The 18206-nt window shown below is 37.7% G+C and overlaps 1 pseudogene; it reads left to right on the top strand.

The window, feature by feature from the left end:
- Positions 1-16702: 16702 nt before the first annotated feature.
- LOC120781364 lies at positions 16703-17556 on the top strand (annotated as a pseudogene).
- The last annotated feature ends 650 nt before the right edge of the window (positions 17557-18206 follow it).

Here is an 18206-nt window from a genome sequence, read left to right as displayed (position 1 = left end):
ACCGTGAAATTTGTATCTGCGAGATATCGTTAAGATTGGGCCCACTTTTCTAAACGAAGTGGTTTTACTTAAACGTCCCAGTTAATCCCATCTAGCCATAAGTATTGTATTTGGCTTGTATTATAATTGGCAAAAGCCATGCTGCGTGGTCGAAAAGTTTTGGCACAGAGGATAGAATTTAGCGTTTTGTAATAGCGGATAATGCAGATATTGACTCAGTAGTGTATGAAAACTGGTCAGATACTTCGATTGAATCCCCAAGGTTTTTGTTGTACTTTCCTTTTAGAACATAAGGAAATAAATGTCGGTATATGTTTTACTATATCTGGATGACTTTCTTTTTCAGTGGAAACCCTGCGGTTTTGAGTGCCCTTATACCTGTGATAAAAATTCGTATGTTGTGGAAGACTTTGATTTTCAGACAAAATATCGTCTACATACATGCATATACGTTTGTGTTTTTAGAACTGGGGTTACCAGAAGAAGATCTGACTTTGTGTTTCGTCAATTCGTCAACCACAGTTGACATAGAAGCCTACTGTTTTTAACTAAAAGTCGAGTGGTGGACTTGTGGGATATTTTCTGAAAATAATTCGTTGAAAATCTTTATCGTCTTTATGTACGACTATTTGTCTATACATTTTTTCAACGTCCCGTTGAATACGTATTTGAAGATATGCCAGTTTAAAATAAACAGCGTTAGGTCTGGTTAAAGCGTGGGTCTCGTAAATAAAATGTCTTTAGGGAATTTCCCGAACTGATGTATTTATACGCATTAAAGGTAACTCTTAGATTTGTGTTTTTTTGCCTGGCTTTACTACTGCGTGAAAGTAGTAGTTGAAAGTAAAACGAGTAGTATTTGCTTTGTATAATTTTTTTGCCAGGGCTGACTTCTTCCATATAATTCTTCAACGACCCTATCATATTCTGATTTCAGCTCGCCTTTTTTAAGTAGGTTTTTTTCCATACTTAAAAACTGTTGGATAGCAGAGGTGCGGAAATAACCTTATATGAGTGTGTAGGGAAATTCTGGCTTAAGTGGTAGTTGTACGACGTACCGGACATTATGTGAATAATTTGTAAAAATCCTCACAACATCGATCTTCAGGGGTTGTGATTGATATGGGGGCGAGTTTTTCTAACTCCCAAAATTTTCTTAATTGCGAATTAAGGTATTCGTTGGAGATTTCCTCAACTTGAGTAGTCATGGTGGCAACTGGTTCCGTAACTAGTCCACTAAAAATAGTATTTTGTGCCAGGAGTGGGTTTAAAATTTTCTCAACACTTTTGAGCATTATCTGTGGTAAGAGATCGCTACCTAATATAAAATCTATTTGAGTGGATGTATTGCAGTTGCGAAAACTTTTCCCAATGTCGGTTATCTACATATATGATAGCTTGGAAGCGCAATTGTTAATTGCGGTAAGACAATCGCTTCTGCTTGAATGGACTTATCCGTTTGAGGGGAAATTAGGGTAACGGGGCAAATTTTATTGGAGTTTTGAACTCCTCTTCTGCCCATTGCCGTAATTTCGAAGTTGGCTAGATGCCATAAATGATCGTTGTGATCCTTGGTCTATTAAGGCCATGAGCTTAAACAGTCCTCCTCGTTGTTTGGTGGAGACGATTGCTGTTGGTAGTAGTATCCTACTCTGATTTTCGCTAAGTAGCCTTTATGTTTTTAACGCCTTTAAGTGCTTCTTGGCAGTTTTCTAGATATTTTATTGCAGCTGAACCTGGTGCTCTTCTCTCATTTGCGCTGTTTGGGGCTGAGCTGGAAAAATTTGTAATATGGAACATCGAATGATGTCGTTTATGGCAATAAACGCAATTAAATTTGCTTGCGCATGTGATAAGCAGTTTGTGCAAAGTCTTTTTGACTTTACAAAATTGTTTCGGTCAATTACATTCAATTTTTTAAATTTCTCGCAAGGTCTAAGTTTATGCCCCCCTGCATAGTTCGCATGAAGTTTCTTTGAGCTGTTCAGATGTAAACGTTTGATTTTTGAAGAAGCTTCTATCAAGGTCATGGAGAATCCCTTTTGGTTTAGTTATCTTTCTTTCTACCCTTTCCGCGATTTCGTCCTGGGTAGTTAGAAAATCTTTCATTTGTTGCCAAGTGGGGCATTTTTTCCTTGATGAGAGAGATTGCATTGCATCGCCTATAGCAATAACGATTTTCCTGGTAATGCTACAGTGTTTATATTTACCAGAATTGGGTCCCAGTAGTTTGTGGGAATGTTTTGTGTCGATAAAACTGACAAACATTTGGAAACAGTGGATTCAAGTTTGATATATTATTCCTCTTGTTTCCTTTTGAATTTTTGGGAAGTTCATTAACCTCGTTATTTGCTTATCTAACAATATTCTTTCGTTTTCCTGTCTTGATTTCTGAGCTTCCCAAGCCATACGGAAATTGCCGTCATGTAATGCGAACTGTTTTTACGATGATGCCTGCTTGACCTTTTGTTTTGTATGAGAGGTGATACAATTTTTGTGCATTTGATAATTTTGGATAGTTTATGTAAATATCAGTGAACTTGTACCGGAAGGACGGCCATAACCAACATGAAAATTTCAGTTTCACATGCGGGCACCTTGCGGTGGATACCCGAACTTGCCTCTTAAATTTGAATTTGTGGCAGCTCTCTGTTATCCGGATGTGAAGTAGGTGCAATTGCTTTAATTAATTTTAACTGATCAAAAATCATTGTTTTTATATCTTCAAATTGATCTTCGCAGTTTTTCATACTTGGCGTAAGCCGAAGATTTAAAATTCTTTGGTTGATCAAAGTCATCAGATGCTACTTAAAAATATGCGTCATAAGAAGCTTGAAAACGTATCCAAAGCAGTTCAGATTGTCCTTTTTAATTTCTAATGCCAATTCAGAGTTGTTCTGAATAGGTGTTATTATACTGTCACTCTCAGCAATTAATTCACTACATGCTATGTCTTTCCTCTTTTTTGTTTCATACCTCTTGCTTCGAGCGTGTAGCTTCTGAGGTGTACATGCAGTGGCGTAGCTAGGGGGGGGCGAAGGGGTCCGTCGCCCCGGGCGCAACGTCTTGGAGGGCTGCAAAACGATCTTCGCTGTTCGCTGTTGTTTATTATAAAAGATAAAGAGTTGTACACTCACAATGTAATAATCTGGATAACAATGAAAAATATAAATTTTTACTCGAATACTCTTCAGTCTTTGAATTTGTATTATATCTTTTAAAGCTTATATCTTTCTTAAAAATAGTGATAGAACTTAAAGATGCACTTTTCTCGCTTTGTCTAGCGACGTGTCACTCTCACAGTTCCCATATGTTTTGAATGTAACAAATACTTTTATTTCTCCAAATTTTCAAAAATAATATTTAAAAACTCCAATTCGGGCAAAAACTCCTGCAAATTGTGTCAAACGTTTTTAGTAAGATGTCTTGTAAATTCTTTGAATTTCAGAGTTTGCGTGGCTTCTAGTTCCTAAATTTTATATACTTAATATCGAAGATATTTTGTAAAAATTCACTTTTGGTCGAACCACCTCATGAAACTTGTAAGTAGGAAGATAAAGAGGGGCGGCAGAACATCCTTGGCCTCGGGCGCCCGAAGTTGTAGCTACGCCACTGTGTACATGGACTTTTTTCGTCAGAAATCATCTTTGGAACTTTTGTAGCAAATGAGTTGTTTTAGATTCTTTTGAGTCTGAGCTCATTTAAAAAATGTGGCCAATAAAATAAAAAAATTCAATAAAAACTTTATTGATAGGATAAAAAGTTTCGTATATACATACGTATGTATATGTGATATGTCGAAAAGAAGACTCTTTTGCAAGTAAGAGTTTCAAAGAAAATCGACAGGACAGTGAAATTTTTATATATATAGATGACTATACTATGACAAAATTACTCGTTTAATTTCAAGAAAAATTTCGTATATACATACATTATGTATGTGTTTGGACGGGACTCTTTTAAATTAATAAGAGTTTTTCAAAGTAAATAAGTGAAATACGCGTATTTCGTATTTTATTGAATTTCGATTCATTTTTATTCAATTATTTATTAATAATCGCAAATATTTTATTATAATTATTTTTTTACTTATACGAGTATGTATATAGTAGTATATACATTATATTTTTGTGTCCGCATGTCCTATAGGGTATGGCCATAAGTGGATCTTTTGATTTTTGTCCTTATGCGCATATGAGAGCTGGTTTAGGGATTATATGTATATACATATGTATTACGCTTTAATGTGTTTTACACAACCCTGCGTCTGTATGTACATATGTATGTATGTCCGTAGTACGAAGAAGCCGCGAAAAGAAAATTAACAGACCGCAGGTAATTCACTTGTTTGTAGATATATATACTATATATGAAACCCGGACCTAAGATAATTTTTATCTCTGTATGTTAAAAGTCAATACAATTCATAAATACTACAATTATATTTCAAAGCATAAGCATACATATGTTCAAAATGCATGTAAGAACCATTTGAAAATTTTATTATTTCAAAAAAGAAATAAGTGAAAAAATAACAAACACAGACCTAATGCGGGGAACACTAATTTTCGTATGCAAATTAAGCTGATGGCGGCAACAGGGCCTAATTATTGAGGTAATTCGATAAGTGGCGGAGCTAGTACTTTATTGTTAAACTTTTAACTTCAAGATACAAACTGAACTTAAAAATATGTATTACTGAACTGTTATTGAACCAAAAATCAGGACCCATAAGTGTCTGCTGCTACATCCGGTAAACCGAATCAGCATGCGAAAATAGTGGTTTGCGACATAGGCAAGTGTCGGGTTACCGCTATTGGCCGCAGTAGCTAAACAACGTACTTATGCATTAGCTGAATGTTGCAATGTAAACAAAATGCATTGCATCATTCTTACATTTCATAAACGAAAAGTGTATTTTTGTACGTAAACATAAACTGCAGTTCTTATGTGTTAACTACTTCCCCTTCAAGCTCATGACCGTTATCGTTTATTTTGTAGTTGTTAATGACCGTCCGTACTTCCTTCGATGTTTGTCTTCCTTTATGATTTGCAAAACTAAGCCTTCCGTTGTTGGTAAAATTTTAGTTTGAATGAAAAAACGAAACTTCCTAGGCTAAATGAATAGGAAACTAAAAAAAATAGCGATCCCTTAGAGTTAAGCTACAGCCCCTGGCTTGAGGGAGAATTTTTTTTGTCAATTGCTAATATTTGAGGGGGTAAAAGATGAAAAAAAATTTGTTTTGAAGCACCCTAATGGACAATATTCTCGGACTGGAGGACGTTAATTTTAGATGCTTCGGTTAAGCTAACTATGTGAGTTTCAACAGGGTGTTCATTCATAATTGATTTCTAATCACAGGACAAAAATAGTGTGATTTATTCGCCTTAGCCAGTGTAGCATTGTGAGTATCGAGTTCGATATTTGACTTATTAATATGCTAGTTTCTTGCTAATAGTGCTTCATACAAAACTCTCGGTGTTGCAAACCATTTGTTTTTTTAGTTTTAATTATTTCGTTCATCGTGTCAGTAGATTAGATTATTACATGAGGATTGCACCGCTACCTTATGTTCATTGTGCCCTGAGTTAGTAAGTTTATTAATTTGTGCCTGTATTTGTGTATTAATAACTACCTGCCTATTGTTCGCATCAATTAAATTGAATTCGGACCACCTCACTTTTTCAAAATCTGAGGCATCAGGCGTGCCTGCTATTACCTTGAGTGCTGAGCCCGAGAAATCTAAACTTCTTGCAATTCTGTGGTGCACTTTTAGTACGGACAACAAATTTCTAATATGTTCTGTATCCACGTCTAGTAGTTTTCGCATGTGCGACAGAGGTAATAATTTGGTTAATTTTACCGTTTCCTCTACTATGTTGGCAAGGTCTGTTAAATTGGTTGAGTGGCTTAACTAATCACGTTGCTCCCATATCAGTACCTTTCCGTCATTTATCGGGATATGGTTGAAATGGGAGCAGTCGATAATCCGACCATGTGCTACTCCTAATAGTAATAGAATTGCAAGTCCGATCCTGTAAAAATAAAAAACGTCGAATGAAAATCGTTTGCGCTTAAACTATTAAAATGCTATTTTAGATTGTGAAATTTTTACTTGAAAGCAACCACTATTTAAGGTTGTTTTTAGGAACCACCCACTCTCTAATCAGAACTCGTTTCAATGGGAATTTATAGGCTTTTCTGTTGTTTCGATCGTGTAGGTCAACGTATTTTCGCTGTGAATCATTGCAGCGTCTGTATCTCGTTTTGTAAGGCGTTTACATTTTGCCGTGATAAGGCATACGCCACATAGTTTTCTTTACCCGGTTTGTAGAACACTTTTGCGTTGTTTTCATCAATGAATGCCTTCCATCGTTTGATTTTTGGCATTCTTGTTTCTATCTGAGACGAAAAAAGTTAGGGGCTGCTGATAAGTGAAAAAATGTATTTCTCTTCCATAGAGGTAATTTGGCAAATTACCGAGAGCCCCGACAATAGCTAACAATTCTCGCTCATTCGTGGCGTAGGGTGTCTCGCTTTTCTTTAGCGTGCGTGAAACCATGGAAATGGGTCTGTCCCCCTTGGGACAGGGGAGTGTTCCCATGCCATCTCCTGGCACAAGGCGTCAGTAGTTAGATCAAAGGGCTGCTTGAAATTTGGGTACATAAATATGAAATGTCCTGATGACAGGACATTCTCAATCTTTTGAAAGCATTATGTTGGGATTCGTCAAACTCAATTGAGATCTTTTTGCCATGTGCTTGCTCAATGAACCATTTTCTCCTTTGAGAATGTTGGTTATGGGCCTTGTTATTGGTACGAAGTCCTTAATAAGCCCCATATACTAACTTTAATCCTTAACCCAGAAACGACAGCAGGCTGAACAGATTTTTCGCCTCAGCATACTCTTGTATTGCCGTGATCTTTTCAGAGTCGTTTTAGCCTGTTTCTTCTCACCAGAAAGCCCACGAATTCGACGCTCTTTTAAAGCTTAGTTTTCTGTTGTGCTACTCTCATGTTTTGCAAGATCATGGCCAAGCATTTTTAAGACCGTATCAATATGTTGGACATGGTCAGTTTCGTTTTTAAAATAGATTGTTACGTCATCTACATAAAATCTTTTCCTATGTGCTCCCTCAGGATGCAATCGATGGCTCTTTGAAAAATCCTTCAAGTGTTTTACATAAGCCATAAGGAAGGCGACAAAATTCATATTTCCCACCGTTCACTACGAATGAGGATTTCTCACTGTTCCGTTAGATAATTTGGTGAAACCCGGATTTTAAATTTAGAGTCGTAAAAATTTTGCCTTCCTAGGTTCGCAAGGCATTGGGATATTTGGCATTGGGTATCGGTCGGCTATAGTTCGTTCATTTAGCTTTCTAAAGTCGATTACCAACCGGTTTCCATTACTGCCGGAAGGTGTTTCGGGTCAACAATCAAGACTGGGCTGTTGTATGGGGACTTTGATGGTCTCAATGATACCATCTTTAAGTAACTGTTTGATTTTTTGTTTACAAAATCTGAAACTCCCATAGGATAAGGGTATAATTTAGATTATATGCGCTCGCTGTCTATAGTGCGGATTGTAGCAATGACTGCGGTATCGAATGGCAACGCTTCGTTAGATGTCGAAAACACTCGGGTGGACGCGTGTCTTGCGTCTACTCTGAGCAATGTAGCCTGCTTCACCTCGTGTGACATTACTATCTTGTTTGTTACGAGTACTAGGATCAACTTCCTTTCGACCTCATCATTAATTCCCCTTGCCTTTAACTTTTCGAGGCCTTGCCTCAATAAGCGTAGCTGAAGTTTTATCTGCATATGAGCAAGCCAGCCGAGCTACGATCGCATTGAGATTAAGTATTGTGTTGTGAGACACTAACATTGCATTAGCAGCACCCCTTACTTTATTTCTGATGATTGTTACCGCTTGGTAATGCATGCAGCTGCCGTTAAATGGATTAAAACAGCTCGTACGCTGCCTACGGCTTAGATTGCCTTAAATCCACGTACTCGTCGGACCCCCCACTAAACTCGGGAAATTCTTTGACAAACTCCCACTTGTGGCGCTTCAATGCACAATTTGTAAACTTTTGCGCTTATATCATTAAACTGTGGGTGGAATCTTCGTTCCTGCTGCGCCAATGCTTTTCTGCCAACGATTTGCACTAGCTCTTGCACTTGATTAATATTCATGTCGCTTTGTGTGTAGCTATCACTAACTTCTACTTTCACCTGATAGTTGCTTTCCTCTACATATGTCCCACTCTGTTTCACTCTATTTCACTTTAATAGTTTTGTTCAAAAATTGAACATGTTTATTGATTCAAAAAGGCGGAATATATTAATATACTTATCTTTTAGACATTTATATAGTATATTCTTTACATATGTTAAATAAGAATGAAATATTTCTCAGCTTGAATAAGGTCTTTGTTTTCCCCCACCAGTGGTAAGGATCTAAAGAATCTCATTTAAGTTTTAATGTTTGATCTTACAAATCAATCAGTTTGATTCTACAAGTCATTCGTTTGGTCCTTCGAGCCGGATAAGTAGCTCGAGCCAAACTTGTAAGAACTGTATGAATAAAATACAGGCAATATATGTAAAAGTCCTATTATATATGTATGTATGTATGTATATGATGATATTGATATCATCGAAATCAATGAAATACAACCTCTTTGTATTAGGTCGCAGAGAGTGTCCTCAAATTTGGCTCTGGCTATAATTACAATATCGTCCGCGTACCCTTGGCAGCCACGGCAAGATTCCACAGCAGGGGGATAGCACACCCCCCTGTGGGCAGCCCCTTGTTGTGCCAAGACGAATCTTTGTATCTCCTACTGTGGTTTCATACTTTGGGTATGATGATCACCTTAGCTAATTGATATGAACCGCTTAAGTATGAAGCACTTATGTAAATATAATACATTTTATAAACATAGTACGCAGCAGTTTCGTTACAATTTAGGTATGATTTAAAAAAAAAAATTGAAATTAACTTACATTTCCAATCAAAGAGTGTAGATTCTCGTTCGTTGGGCGCCAATTAAGCTGATGAAATTTTCACACTAAGATGGTCCTTTAATATCACAACAAAAAACGGGATTGACATTTTTGTCGTCAAGGCCATCTAAGTATCAGCCACAGTAAAGCGTGAATGGGTCCTCTATGTACTTAGTTGTTATATGTATGTATGAAAAAGAGCAAGCTATACTCTTGTAAGTTGCGTATATAAAATTTTTTATTTGCACATATGTAAAAGTATAGTATACATATATAAGATGGAGAACGGGGTCATGTGTAGAAGTTCACGCAAGCTCTCTGTTTTCTGATCGCCATTCACTTGGGAGTGGCCAGAAACGATTCTTTTACATATGGATCATGCAGCTCACGACTTCCGGTCTTTGACCAAGTATTCTCTGGGTAGCCTAAGAACATCTGTTCGAAGACGAGCTAAAGAGAGAAAGCGAAACATCCCCTCCGCAGGGTTGTGCGCTGGCTATGAGACCCGACACGTAAAAACCACCCCCAATGAAAAATTACCAACAACCTCGGATGAGAGACGATTTGAGGGCATGCACCTGGAATGTCCGGTCCGTAGAGTGAGGCCTGACATCACCGCCGTCCAAGAAATGCGACGGACGGGACAAGGACTGATGCGAGTAGGTCCTTGTGGCATTTACTACAGTGGCCATATAAAGGAGCGCAGATTCAGTGTGGGATTCATGGTGGGAGAGATACTCCGTCGCCGAGTACTGTCATTTATCCCGTTGGATGAACGTCCAGTCACAATCCGCATCAAAGCGAGGTTCTACCACATAACGATGATTCGCGCCCACGCCCCGACGGTAGAGAAGGATGATGTGACCAAAGATGCCTTCTATGAGCGCTTGAAGCGCACGTGTGAGAACTGCCCCCGCCACGATGGGGGCAGCTGGTACGATGAGGTGTGCCGTGTCGCAGTGGAGAGAAAGCAGACTGCCTACCTCGCAACGTTATAATCGACCACAACACTTGCGAAATGGGATAGATACCGAGAGTTGAATAGGAAAGCGAGACGCATTTGAAGACAAAAAAAAAAGAGAGACCGAAATTCGAAGAGGTTGACAAGCTGATCGATAGCGGTAATTCTCGAAAATTTTATGAAAAGGTGCGGCGACTAACAGAGGGTTTCAAGACCGGAGTATACTCTTTACTCTTGTAGAACCCCCGCAATCGATAACAATAGAGCAGACGTTCTATTACCAACCATAAAGAAGTTCGAATTGCAATTACCAGTCTGAAGAAGAAGAAAGCGGCGGGAGACGAGGGATTGCCGGCCGAGCTATTCAAACACGGCGGTGAAGAGTTGATAAGGAGCAAGTGTCAGCTTCTTTGTACAATTAGGTCGGACGTAAGCATGCCCAGCGTTTGGAGACCACACAATCTGCGCCAACTACCGAGGGATAAGTGTCCGCAACATCGCATATAAGGTACTATCGAACGTATTTCGTGAAAAATTAACAACCACCCTCAACAAACTGATTGGACCTTATCAGATATTCACCATGAGCCAAATCTTGGAAAAGACCCGTGAAAAGAAAATCGACACACCCTAGTCGTAAATAATTTCTTCTATCTTGGGACCAGCATCAACACCAGCAACAATGTCTGCCTCGAAATCCAACGCAGAATAACTCTTGCCAACAGGTGCTACTTCGGACTGAGTAGACTAATTATAAAGGGTATTGCTGTGCAAATTTAACGGCAATCAATAATTCGCTATTTATAGCACCAAACTGTTTGGTCTCTTAGCGGTATTCCGGAAAGAATCCGAATACTAAAATACTTGGATTTCCGCCAGAGGCCGTTCTTTTTAATTTTGGTTGCTGTTGGTTTTTTTATCATACTCTTGCAACCAACTGCTACAGTGTAATACAGTTTTGTTCACCTAACGGTTATACGTACCACCTAAAACTAGTCGAGATAGATATAGGGTTATATATATACATAAATGATCAGGGTGACGAGAAAAGTTGAAATCCGGTTGACTGTCGGTCTGTCCGTCCATGCCAGCTGTAACTTAGATAAAAATTAAGATACAAGGTGCGTTCCAAAATAAACAGGACTTTTTGAATCTAGCGCCCCTGGTGGCGCCATCTATATGTCGACTGGTGCGATAGAATTTGCTATCTTTATCAATTGTCCAATGAGAATTTCATGACATTTCATAGATTGAAAGTGGAGTTATTGCGTTTTAAGTGTCATTATGTTTGTGTTATCGGTGCGAAAATGAGCTTCGAACAAAGAGTCAACATTAAGTTTTGTTTTAAAATTGGTAAAGCTTTTATCTTAAAGTTTCAATTAATGAAACAGGTTTCTGGCGATGATTGCGTATCCCGTAGCAGAGTGCACAAGTGGTTTCAACGTTTTCAAAGTGGTCGTGAGGACATAAATGACGTTCAACATGTGGGCCAATCAAAATCCGTGATTACCGGAAATTCCATCGAAACTATACATGAATTCGTCAAAAATCAACCGAAATCATCATTCAAATTCATGGAAATGGAATTGAACATCTCCAAACAATCGATATATTGCATTTTGACTTAACATTTGGGCTTACGAAAGGTGTCTGCGCGGTTTGTTCCGTACAAATTGACTGACGACCAAAAATTGCTCAGAATCCAGCATTCGAAGGACTATTTGGCCAAAAATCATATTTTAATCATTAACCATTCCCCGTATTCTCACTATATGGCACCGTGCGGCTTCTTCCTTTTCGGAAAAATGCATTTGCACCGGCATACTGGCGGCCATACCGGCCAACGAGCTAAAACATTCGCTCGACATGCTTTTGGACCGTGCAAAAAGCTGTATTGTAGCTGAAGGAGATTAGTTTGAATAAAATAAATTGATTTTGCCGAATAAACCATTTGTTCTGTTTTTTTAAGTCCTGTTTTCTTTGGAACGCACCTTGTATAATATGAAATTGCTTAGATTCCGATCCTCTGGTTGACGTTTTACATCCGAGAGTATTTCCCTGACTTTGATTCCTGCAAGTTGCAAGAGTATAAAATGTTCGGTTGCACCCAAACTTAGCCCTTTCTTACTTGTTTATAGTTGTTATTGTTTTGCACTGTTTCTTTTCAGGATGTTTATATGTACATGCTTATAGACTTATCTATGTACATATGTAAATTTTGCCACTGCACAGAACCTTTTTATAGTAGCGTGCTTTTTATGTTTTCTCAATGTCCCCGCACATTTTTTTCTTTTATTTAAAAGCTTTTTATTTTTTGAATCCATAGTGCCTGTCACAATGGCTCGAAGTACCAATGATTAATTCGCAGCTCTTGTGGTTAACTTACATTCGCACTTCAAATTGTATAAGTTTCTTTTGGCTTATTTTAAAACTTTGTTGCACATGCCGTTAACTTAATCTATGCGGATCAGAAATTTACTGCTGCTGCGACGGTGTTGACGGCTCGATATTCACGAAAAAAGGGCACTTCCGGTTCTCGCACAATTCGTTTTGATGGCTGGGTAGTATCGAGTTGTGGTGCGTAGCATCCTGTGTGTTTAGCTGTGATGTTTTCGTGGTGTGTTGAGGAGGAAGGCGTTTACTCATTTAGCCAAAACATAACTTTCGACAAACTTAGCAAAGAACTATGTTAAAAGGTATAAAAACAAAATGGCATAAACTGAAGATAAAGACAATAAATTGCGATACACTCATCATAGAGCACATAGAAACGGAACAAATAATATGGAAAAAATTTTAGAAACCTGTTATTTTCCAAAGATAAAAAAATGACGCACAAAACCTGATTAAAACCTGAACAATATGCAAAGAGAACAAATATGAACGAAATCCAACAAAGCGAGCATGTGCAAGAACATCCATACCAGAAGGCATCGGCACCCAATACAAATGAACATATTCCATGTTACAAACAACATATACATATGTACCTCTCTGGCATAGACAGATATTCGAAATATGCATACATGAGAAAATTAGACACGAAAAGAGACTTTCACAGAGTCTTAGAAGAGGTACTCACACAAATTTACCCATACTGCAAAGAAGTAATGACCCTGCCAGCCAAAAATGGTGAAAAAACTAGTGAAACAGTAGGTTTTGAAATTTTTTTGTTTATGGATACGTTTTTGAGATATTTGCAATTTACCGTTATTCGACCAAAAAAAAAGGTGTCTACATTTAATCATGTATATCTCACTGACCAGTTGAGCAATCTTACTGCAAATTATAGAAAATAAACGTGAATGAATTTTCCTAAAAATATTGTCTATAATTTCTGAGAAATTGATTAATCACTTCGTGTTTTTAAGCTTTTTTATGAAAAAATTAAAAAAAAAATAAACTTGGCCAAGGAAAAAATTTTAAAACAAAAGATATTTTTTAAATTTTTTTTTATTTCATATGAAGTCCTGTTTCTTTATAAGAAACTAAGCTACCAACGAACAAAATCCATGGATAAATAGGAAAGTTGTACATGATCAATTAAATATATCCAAGTCGCGCAAAGTCAATGTATACGTATATGCGTACGTAGTGTGTAAAGTAGGAGTGGGATATCTAGCTATGCGCTGTTTCTGTTAAGTAAAAAGTCAATTTTCATGTCGTTTTTAGTTTTTATAAACTCATTTATTTATATATTAGTATTATATATTAAAACAATATGATATTTTTGTCTTAAGTTGATGTTCTTACATTATAGTCGAAATGATTATGCGTTTTGTTTTGTCGTTTATTTAGTTTAGGATCGGTTTCTCTTATGAGAAACCAACAGTAGTCACCCATCATACCGACGTCCCAGAAACCTTGGTATCGATTCTCAATTAATTTTATTTGCTGGCGAAACCTTTCGCCATGCTCGTCACTTTCGTCTCCGAGATTTTCCGGAAAAAACTTAAATGGGAATGCAGAAAATGATTTTTTAAAAACATATTTACGCCTGGAGAAAAAAGAAAATGTAAATAAGTAAATTATAAAATTCTATATAATTCAATTAAATAAGTTTTGAATAATCAGCCATTTCTGTATAATTTTTGATTAAGTCGCTCAGTATCTTCTCGTAGTTTGGACTTTTGTGTTTACCGAGAACGGAAGAAACGACCAGTTTGAAGGAATCCCACGCTGCTGTCTCAACTGGTGACAATAGTCCTTTGAATTGGTCATTATTTATCAACTTTTTTTGGGGTCCAACAAATATACCTTCTTTTATCTTGGCCTGGGAAATATTTGGGAAAAAATTTTGCAAATAATTGAATGCTTTGCCTTTTTGTCCAACGCCTTAACAAAATTTTAATGAGGCCGAGCTTGATCCGCCATTGCAGGAAGAATGATTTTTTCCTTCTTTACAAGTGGGACGTATTTGATATTATCCACACCAATTGTAAACTCAACTCTTTCCGGCCAATCCTTAATGCAATAGTGGTCTTTACGAGCTTGGCTATCCCATTTGCAGAGAAAGCAGCAGTGTTTTGTGTAGCCACTTTGTAGACCGCATAACATTCCAACGACTTTAAGATCGGCACATATTTTCCAATCATGCTCTTCATATTTGATGAATTTTAACAATTTCTCCATTATCTCGTATGTTTCCTTCGTGTTTACTGCATGCGCGATCGGGATCGAGGGCTTTTTGTTGCCATTATGCAGTAATACGGTCTTCAAGCTCAGTTTGTTGCTGTCTATGAACAATCGTCACTCCTCGGACGGTTGACCAAATTTCATTCACTTTTATTTTCGAAAATTTGCAGTAAGATTGCCTAACTGGTCAGTGAGATATACATGATTAAATGAAGACATCTTTTTTTTTGTCGAAAAACGGTAAATTGCAAATATCTCAAAAACGTATCCATATAAAAAAAAATTTACTCGATTTTCGAAATCAGCGAGCCATTTCACATTCAAATTGGATAGTGGCATCCGTGGAACAAAAAACAAATTCAAATTTGTGATCCAGTGTTATTTATGTAAAAATAAAGCCGAACTGCTCTAATTACCCTAATCATCAGCTCATGCAGGGTTGCATTTTTTGATTCCTACTTTTAAATATTTAAACAAAACTTATTAATATGTATTGAAATTATTAATTTTATTATTTTTCATACATATTTACATAAAATTTATTATAACTAAATATATTAACGCAAACGTTGTGTAAATAAAAATATATTGTATTTAAAAAAATAATTAACATCTGAAAAAAGATTTAGTAAAGAAAAACATTATTAATATCTGAAAATAAAGAATAATTAAACTGAATTCGTAATATCTAAGAGAAAAAGAAAGATTAATTATATAAAATGATAATAATATCTGAAAGAAAGGATTAATTAAATAAAAATGATATTAGCATCTGCAAGAAAAGATTAATTAAATAAAAAAGATAATAATATCTGAAATAAAAGATAAATGTTATCGGATCATTTAATACATAAAACAAACATTTGTGTTTACATATTGATTAAAGCCACAATCAAACAATGCACTATGTACAAGCACAAAATGCGTACGCAGATCATGGCCACTTAACCACCTGAACGCTGCAATTATGCTCTATACTTTACCATTACTGTGGTTGATTTTGCTGGACCTTTCCAGATAAAGGCCTCGATGTTAAGGTCATCCTCATTTAGAAAAGGGTGTGTTGCTGTCTTCGTATGTTTTACGACAAAGGCAGTACACCTCGAGCTTTGTTCAGATCTAACAACTGCGGCTTTCTCGCAGCATTTGCATGCTTTGTCGGATGACGCGGATTTACCTCAAAGATTATGAGCGACAATGGAAAAAACTTTATCGGAGCTAAAAGAGACTTCATGAAAGAAGTCTACCTTGAGATTGTTAAAAAATATGCAAACCAAAGAACGAGTTTATACCTCCGTGTTCTCCACACATGGGCGGACTTTTGGGAATCAGCAGTAAAAGGCTTTAAGTCCCAATTAAAGAAAACGGCAGGTAATAATAAATTCAATTATGAGGAGTTTACTACACTACTCACTCGTATTGAAGCCGTATTAAATTCAAGACCTATATCACCACTCTCGCAAGATCCCTCCGATTTCACAGCTCTTACACCAGGTCATTTCCTCAGAGGAGCTCCTCTTCCCGCCATATCTGAGACAGAAGGAGACTCACTCACTTTAATAAATCGATGGGAAAAAATCAAGATTCTCCATCACAAATTCAGCCACAGATGGAAGGAAGACTATCTCAAAGATCTCCATAAGAGGTATCGATGGAAAACGGCCCAGAAGGAAGCCAATGCAGGAGAATGTGTCATCATACAGGACGAATGCCTTCCTCCAACAGAATGGCGGCTAGGCCGCATTGAAAAGGTTCATCGAGGGTCAGATGGTCACATAAGAGTAGTCGATGTTCGAACACAAACCGGCATATTAACTCGACCAGTCACCAAACTGTGTTTTCTTCCAAACGGCGAAGAACAACTTCATCCAAAACCGCAAAATAACTCGCAAAATTAATCGAAAAATAATAAAACAATTCCGCTAATTCGAAAATAACCCGCTTTATAATCCATACACAACAAAAAAATTCAAACAAGCGCGTTGAAGATCAACGTATTATACATATACATATGTATAGATATGTAGCTACAACAACTACATTCTAATATTATAAACAAAATCAATTTAATACAATTCTATATTCCCATAGAAATGGACGTAGAGGAGACCCAAACCACCTCCAACACCATAAGGTCCGAAATCGCTATACCCAAAGCGTCGGCTGCACCCGTTGCCGCTCCAAGGACCAGGGTTATGCGACCACCGCCATCCACCGAAGCAGTCAGGGAGATGAGGGAAGAGCAGCTATTGGAGCCACAGGGGCCTCCATGTTGCAGCCTGTGCCATCGCCCACACGCCCTGAAGCGATGCACCATTTTTAAGAGCATGAAGCCCGCTCAACGACAACAAGTTGCAAGAGCCCATGGGCATTGCATGACCTGCCTGGCAGATGACCACGCCACCATAGAGTGCTGGGCCGACGGCGCCTGTCAATATTGCCAGAGGCCCCATCACACTCTATTTCATCGTTTTCCCCGCCGAGCCAATCCGTCGGAAAGTAGCACCAACACCCGTACCAGACCACGCAGCGATGCTATCCGGCGACGACGAAGCAGCCAATCAACCACAACACGTACACGGCCATCTCCGCCACGCCACGCTCATCGTCAACAACAACGACGCTCAACAGGGTTGAGCGCTGTACTAAACACCCTGCAACAGCTGCAGAGGCTCCTAGCCGATTAACTCGCCTAGGGGGGCCGGGATGTTCACATGAGCTATGAACTGCAACACGTCACATCACGTCACATCACATCACATCACGTCACGTCACAACACCTCATCACACAACATTTCACAGCATACACCAATACACACACACGCATCAAACACACTACTTAACACCGAGCATTAATACAACACTACAACACAACAACCACACGATTATCAACGAGACGACTCGTAATCAGCATCTATTCACCACCCAAACTTTCAAAAGGGATTGATTCGACCGGGATTGGCTTCTTTTTCGTTTCATCCGCAAAGTAAGACGGTCGATCCGCAACTATTAATTTTTTTACAAAAACGCAATCAACGCAATTTCTTTTTTTATAACCGACAAGTGACAAGTGACGTGGAGCGCCGAGTTTGCTAACAGTGCCCAACAGTGGTCAGACACGGTGTTATATACATATGCAATAATATAATATTACGATATAATAATACAACATTATTCTTCAAATAAAGAAAATAAATATTTTATAACGAGTGTGGAAACCAGGGCGTTATTTTCCATCACATAGGTATACTAAAATATAACAAGTAAGTATACTAGTGGCAAACGTTAACAGCATTGATTGGAGATTTTCACTTTTTTAAAAAAATAGATCTAAAGAGCTCTATTATTTAGAGTGTTTACCACCAACGGAAAAAGAACAGCGTCCAACAAAGCCATGTCGTGTGTGTACCCAAGAAAAAAAACGCCGAGAAACGCGTTACTTCTGTCCGGCCTGTCCAGAGAAGCCTGCCCTTTGTGTGGAAAATTGTTTTAAAAACTACCACAAACAATAGCAATATATTAGCTTTATTTATTGTATTTGAGTTAATTTTTCCATTATATTGAATGAATTTTGGCATTATATTGAATGAATTTTTC

Source organism: Bactrocera tryoni, unplaced genomic scaffold (genome assembly GCF_016617805.1).
Source record: "Bactrocera tryoni isolate S06 unplaced genomic scaffold, CSIRO_BtryS06_freeze2 scaffold_65, whole genome shotgun sequence".
Lineage (NCBI taxonomy): Eukaryota > Metazoa > Arthropoda > Insecta > Diptera > Tephritidae > Bactrocera > Bactrocera tryoni.
The sequence above is the reverse complement of the archived record's forward strand: the minus strand, read 5'-3'. Positions and strand labels throughout refer to the sequence as shown.